The sequence below is a fragment of the Phyllobates terribilis genome, unplaced genomic scaffold (genome assembly GCF_046119375.1).
Source record: "Phyllobates terribilis strain yellow unplaced genomic scaffold, ASM4611937v1 Scaffold_17__1_contigs__length_24005725, whole genome shotgun sequence".
Taxonomy (NCBI): Eukaryota; Metazoa; Chordata; class Amphibia; order Anura; family Dendrobatidae; genus Phyllobates; species Phyllobates terribilis.
In genome coordinates, this window is record NW_027362777.1 from 16843953 (window position 1) to 16851018 (window position 7066).

Genomic DNA, 7066 nt, shown 5'->3' on the forward strand with positions numbered 1-7066 from the left:
TGTCATTGGTACCAATGTGTACCATGATTGCTGGGTTTTCCCCAGCCCCACCCAATAATCTGTTTATCTGATCGCAGGAAGATCCCCCATATTAACTTGGGAGCTACCGTAAGGACCATAATCTTTCCACTTAACGAGATAGTGCAGACAGCTCCTGACCCACCTGGAACTAAGAACTCGCTCTACCTCATACTCCCGACACCCTTCCAAATCCACCTCATTTATGTCTTGAGGCCCCCTCAACTTTTTTTAAAAGAGAAGAATGGAAAGAATTATGATTTTCCAGGTAATAAGAAGTTGCAACTTAACTGTCACAGGATTTAAATTTGTAATCATTTCATAAGGACCTCAGAAATTTAGGTGCAAACTTTCTAGATGTGACCTTTAAGCGCAGATATTTTGAGGACAACCACACAAAATCCCCCACCCTAAAGATAGAAGCATTCCTACGTCTGCGGTTAGCTTCACTTTTGGACTGGTCACTAGCTACCAAAAAATCCCTTTTGTCCTCCCTCCAGACCTTAATTAGTTGGGGCAAAATCTCTTCTCCTCTGGCAGGGAAGATTGTAATCCTGAAATATTCCCAAACACTGGATTAAAACTACAGCAGCTAAAAAAAGGCCAGGTCCCGATACCTTTTGAGGAACGGTTATTTAGAGCACACTGGAAAAGGGACAGAAATTCCACCCAGTCTTCCTGATTAGAGGAGACAAAACATCACTAATACTGCTCTATTTCCTGAGACTGAGAGAAAAAAACAGCTTGTTACCCAATCTGGAGCAAAAACTAGCCAGAAATTGAACCCCTCAATCAAAAATGATGTTTTTGGGAACACCATGAAATTTAACGATATGAGAAATGAACAAAGTTGCTAAGATCCTAGCAGTTGGCAACTTTTGAAGCGGGACCAAAAGAACATTTTTGCTCAAACGGTCCACCACCACCCACACGACAGTAATACCACTAGTTAAGCAAATCATTGACAAAGTCCATGGACAAGTGGATCCAGGGCTTCAACGAAACATCGTTAGGGAAGAGATAACCCACTGAGCTTGATGAGAGCCTTTAGCCTTGGAACAGACTTTGCATTTCCAAACATACTCTCCAATATCCTGAAGAGCATTCTGCCACAAAAAGGACCTAGGAAGAGATCTCCAAGTGACAGACGAACCCGCGTGCCCAGCTAAAACGGAATCATGTTCTTCATTAAGAAGATCTACGCGTAAAGAGGGCAGTATATCAAGCTTGTTCATAGGTAAACCTTCCTGCGCACTGTCCTGAGCATACTTAATGCGCTACCTAAGATCTTCACCCACCCCTCTGTGACTGGAGAGGTGGATGGCCGTATATGACCCTTAGGGCTCATACCCATATGTGTGAAAAAAAAAGTTTCGATATCTGGACCGAAAAATCGGATGAGTGTCATGCGATTTTCATGAGTGGACAATGCGATTTTTCACACCTAGCATCCGTATGACATCCGTATGCAATGCATTTTTTTTCTCTGCAATCATTTTTTTCTTCTACAATCATTTACAGGACCATTTACAGTGTTCTAGGCTACAGAATGGTAATGTATCCATAAAAATTGGATGCCATATGGATGGTCCATGTGCCGTCTGTTTTTTTTCTCGCACCCATTGACTTGCATTGGTGACTCTTGTCCGATATATGTGGGAAATCGCAGCATGCATCCAGATTCCAGCTGAGAAAAAAATCGCAGATGAGCAGGGACTCATAGATTAACATTGGTCAGAGTGCAATCTGATTTTTTATCGGATTGCACTCATCCGTTTTTCACGCAGATGAGTATGAGCCCAATGCAAGAAAAACGGACGAGAGCAATCCGATAAATCGGATTTCACTCTGACCAATGTTAATCTATGAGGCACATCTCATCTGTGATTTTTTTCTCAGCTGAAATCGGACTGAGAAAAAAATACCAGCATACTGCGTATTGCTGAGTATATCGGTCCAGAATACGGATTTTTTTTTTCACACATATGGGTATGAGCCCTTAGCCGGACTCTTCTGAATATAGTTTTTCAAGGCCTCCCTCCCTGGAAGAGGCTAAACAAACGATATTTAGGCATTTTAGCTCCTTGTATGAAGTCGATAGCACAATCATATGCTGCCATATAGTAGACGTCCAGTAACTGGTAATAATCACCTCATGTGTCGTCTATTTGTCTCGAAGCAGGAAAATCCCATGTCACATTCCTCACATAAAACTGTAGAAAAGGCGGCGCGGGGTAATTGTGCCCGTAGTGAGGGGCAAATAATGCCGGAAATGTCACTGACTGCGGAGAAGTTTCTCCACCGGCTCTGCAGGTGGAGGTATGTGGAGATTCCCCATTACTGGGCGCAGGGGACATTAACCCCTTCAGCACTGAGACTCTTGGGGTCTCGTGTGGTGTGAACAGTGACATAACAGCTGTGGACAGAATGCAGCTTAGCTGGTTCCCGTCCACATTAGATCCATTCAGACGACTGCAGGATGAAGGACAGAAGCCCAGAGAAGTCCTCACACAACGCCATTATTCATTTCCTAGTTCTATCACAGAATACTGTATGTGGCAGGTACTTGATGGATCTTCTGCTTTCTGGACCGGTTCCTCCTGTAAGTCCTATTAACCCTTTCTCCCCAGAGCCTGTTTTTTCACCTTCCTGAGCAGCATCCCTTTATGAGGTAATAACTCTGGAGCTTCAGCGGATCCCATTGATTCTGAGATTGAGTTTTCTTGACAAATTGTTTTTCATGTTAGTGGTAAAGAGTTCTGTGACACAAAATAGTTAAAAAATAACATTTCCCACATGTCTAATTTACATCAGCACCATTATTGAAACATAATTTTTTTATGTTAGGAAGTTAGAAGGGTCAAAAGTTTATCATCAATTTCTCATTTTTCCCATGTGTGGTGAGCACCTTAAACCCCCAGGTGCTTCATGAGCCGTGGAAATAAAAAACTAATTTTCCCCACAAAAATGTTTTTAGCCCCAATTTTTTTATTTTCACAAAAGTTACAGGAGAAAATAGACTCCAAAATTGGTTGTGCAATTTCTTCTGAGTAAGCTGTTAACCCATATGTGGTGGAAAACTAACACATTGCACGGCTCGGAAGGGAAGGGACGCCATTTTGGCTGGAATAGGTAGCGGATGCCATGTCTCATTTGAAGAGCCCCTGACATGCCAAAACAGCAGAAACCCCCTCAGGTGTCCCCATTTTGGAAACTACACCTCTAGAGGAATTCAACTAAGGGAGTAGTGAGCATTTTTTTTTTTAATACTGTAAATTTTATTGAAAATTTATAGGTTTAACAATAGAACCAAAGAAATAACGCATAAACTGAAATCAATAGAGCATGTTGGAAATCTGCTATGGATCATGCACTTATCTGCGTTCTTCTTGCAGACTCCTAATAAACAGTGTTTAGTCCATGCACTATTATACGATGAACTGGATATTTCCATAGTTGGTGTAACTGTAGGAGCTGCTCGCTTACTCAATCATTTGCTATAATCTACATTAGTTTACAATTTCAGAAACACTACAAACCTTTATGACACAGACAGGAAAACAACAGGGGGAGGGGGGAGGGTAATGCGGCAAAATACTGGAAGATTTCAGCAGTAAACTCTGTTCTCCTTTCCTTGGAACAAATATCAGGTATTAAATTGGGCCCAGTAATAGTCCCATGGTCCCCACACCTTATTGAATACATCTAATTTGGCATTTATTACTGCCGTCAGGTGTTCTATTCTTCGTATATCCGCAATTCTACTTAGTAAATCTCTATTGGGGGGGGGGGGGGTGCTTTTTTTTCCAATGAAGAGCTATGAGGCATCTAGCTGCTGTTAGGATGTGGAGAAGCAGCTTTGAGGAGTTTTTACCCATCCCTCTTGGAGTAACATTTAATAAATACATAGCCGGGTCTAGAGGGATTTCAGTGAGCAATACTTCCCGCAGGAGGGATCTGACATTTTACCATAATTGGGTCAGGATCGGGCATATCCAGAAAATGTGGGTAAGGGACCCCGTAGCAGCTCCACAGCGCCAGCAGCCATCCGGGATAGAGGGGTTTAATTTGTGTAGTAGTTCAGGGGTATGATACCAAAACATCATTAATTTATATTGGTTCTCCTTGTATAAAGTGCAAAGAGAGGTTTTGGATGCTTTATCCCAGATGGACTGCCAACACTGCGGTGATAGCTCCCTTCCCAGAAACCTCTCCCACTTAGTCATGTATGAGTGTTTAGGAGGTAGATCCCCCTGGGGAGTGTTAATTAGACCATATATGTCTGATATCAGACCCTTTGTTGACGGGCCCTTTTTACATATCTTTTCAAACTCAGTAGGAGAGGACACCTTCAACGACCCAAACAAAGAAACTGCAAAAGATTTAATCTGCATAAATTGAAAGAATTACCTGTTTGTTATTCTAAAGTTAGCTTTAATGTGGTCAAAAGTGTGTAATTCCAATGAGGTTCCATCTACCATGTCTGCTAATCTAAAAAGGCCTGCCTTTATCCATTGGAGCACCATGTCCGAGCTCAAGCTATTTGGAATTAGCGGTTGGTATATCAAGGATATCATTGGCGATCTTGGGGAAGTTAGTTCAAATCTCTTACCACAGGTCTGCTATATTTACCTTGTGAACCTGATAGGACCCAAAAGGGGACGACTTATCTTTAAGGGTCTACTGGTCCAAAGCAGGGCGTTTGGATGAATGGGAGCCAGCCATAACTTCTCTATTTCAGTCCATTTATTGTATGCCCATAACGAAGCCCACGAGGGGACCCTTCTGAGATGAACCATCCAATAATACTTAATAACATCCGGTACTGAGATACCTCCCTGGTTTCTGTGAGTGGTTAAGATTTGTTTGGCTATTCTATGTCTTTTATCATTCCATATAAATCTCATTATTGCTGCTTGAAGGAATTTGAGTTCTCCCACAGGGACTCTCACCGGAAGGGTCTCAAAGTGATAAATTAATTTAGGGAGGAGGGTCATCTTGACCGAGGCTATTCGCCCCATCATGGAGATAGAAATAGATTTCCATTTTGTTAGCAAGTTTTTCAGCTCTCTAAATAGGGATGGGAAATTCCTAGCATATAGGGTGTTATAGGATGAGGAAAGTTTGAGTTTGTAAGTCTATCTTTGAGCTGTCTGGCTAATATAGTGTGAGCCTTGTTTCCCTTCTCATAATACCTCTGTTTGGAGTAGAGGAGTAGTTTTTCCACCTTACATATGGCCAAATCCTTCAGTTTGTCTCTTATTGCAATCACCTTTCTCAAGATACTAATATTCGGGGAGGAGGACAGTTTATTTTCTAGAGATTTAAGTTGAGAGGTTAGTTTAGACTTTTGAATTTGGGTATTTTTTTTTAATCTGGCCCCTTCCCTGATACAAAATCCCCTCATCACCGCCTTAGGGGCCTCCCATAGTACAGCCGGTGAGGGTACTGAATTCATGTTCAAATTGAAGAAGTCTGTTAGGTGGGACTCGAGGGTCTTCCTAATAGTTGGATCTTTAATCAGAAACTCGTTAAGCCTCCAGTGACATGTTCGCGTTGGGGGGCCCATTGATTTTATGTCTAATATCACCGGTGCATGATCCGACCATGAAATTGCCCCTATATCAATTTTTCTCATAGTCCTGAGAACTGCAATGTTAGCGAAGAAATAATCTATGCAGGTATGGGTGCGATGGTGGGGGCGAGTAAAAGGAGAAACCTTTTTCTTTTGGGTGCTCTATTCTCCATAGGTCGAACAGCGAGTTAGCTCTTATGAGTTTACGAAACTCCAGGGACATTCTGCTTAGCTGCACTGAGGGAGGCTTATCTACAATAAACTGCCTATCAAAGGACTCAGAAAAGGGGATGTTAAAGTCGCCACCCAATAACACAGGACCTGGCTGCAGTCTATGAATCAGGGTAAATACCCTATGTAAGAAATTTATCTGTCCCGAATTAGGTACGTAAACATTGCCCAAAATTATGCGATTACCCTGTAATGAGGATTCTGGTAAAACGTATCTACCCCCCGGGTCCACATGTGTTGCCTTCACCTGTATCGGGCAGTTAGTGGCTATTAATATTGGTACCCCTCTCTTTTTGCTGTTATTATGGGCCGAATATACTGTGGGGTATTGTTGGGAAGCAAAATTGAACGTGCTCTTATTGTCAAAGTGGTCTCCTGCAGGAAGACTATATCCGCCCTCAGGGATCTCATCTCCTGAAACACGAGACGTCTCTTTCTAGGGGAGTTAACACCCCTTACATTAAGTGAAATTATACGTGCCATGTTTATATCTTATTGTATGGAATGTGCCTTTTAATGTGCCTCTACTCACGGAACGCTTCCGAAGACCTTCTCCATCTGGAAACCTTTGTGCTATGGAGTCTCTGAAATCCCCCATCCTCTGACGAAGAAACCTCAGCCAGCATAGGAAAGGAAGAGAGGGGAGACACATGAGGGAAGTGGGGAGACACTTACGAGAAAACAAAATATGCATTAAACACACTGACACTCCACCAAATTCTACGTTCAATAGACTTGTTCCCAGGATATCTCGTGGAGAAAAAGGGGGACCCTTCTGTAGCACAAAATGAGCCCACAGAATAGGCAAATTTAAAGTGAAACCCCCTGGAACTATCCAGGTATTCGCTAACAAACTATAGATGAAAAAAGGGAATACCCCTTTAACTAATTAATTCGGGAGGGTGCCCTGAAAGATTCTTTAACTACCAACTAGGGATGGGAGTTTTCGTCTCCCAAAGGGGAACCCACTAAAAGTAGAGAGGATGGAAAACTGAACAAGAGTACAACACCTCTCAGTGGCTCCCCAAGCACTTATTTTATATCATGAATGAATATAACATGTCCAGCAATTAAGTGATGGATTGTGCCACCACTATCACATCTTGTTTAGCACCTGCCTGTGCTAGGCTCCCCCCCACCCAAGGCATACAAAAGAGAGGGGGGACAAAGAAACTATAGAAACCTCTAAGCTAGGGGGGTAGTGATCAACAAGGGGAATTTTGGAGAGATGACTCCACGTCT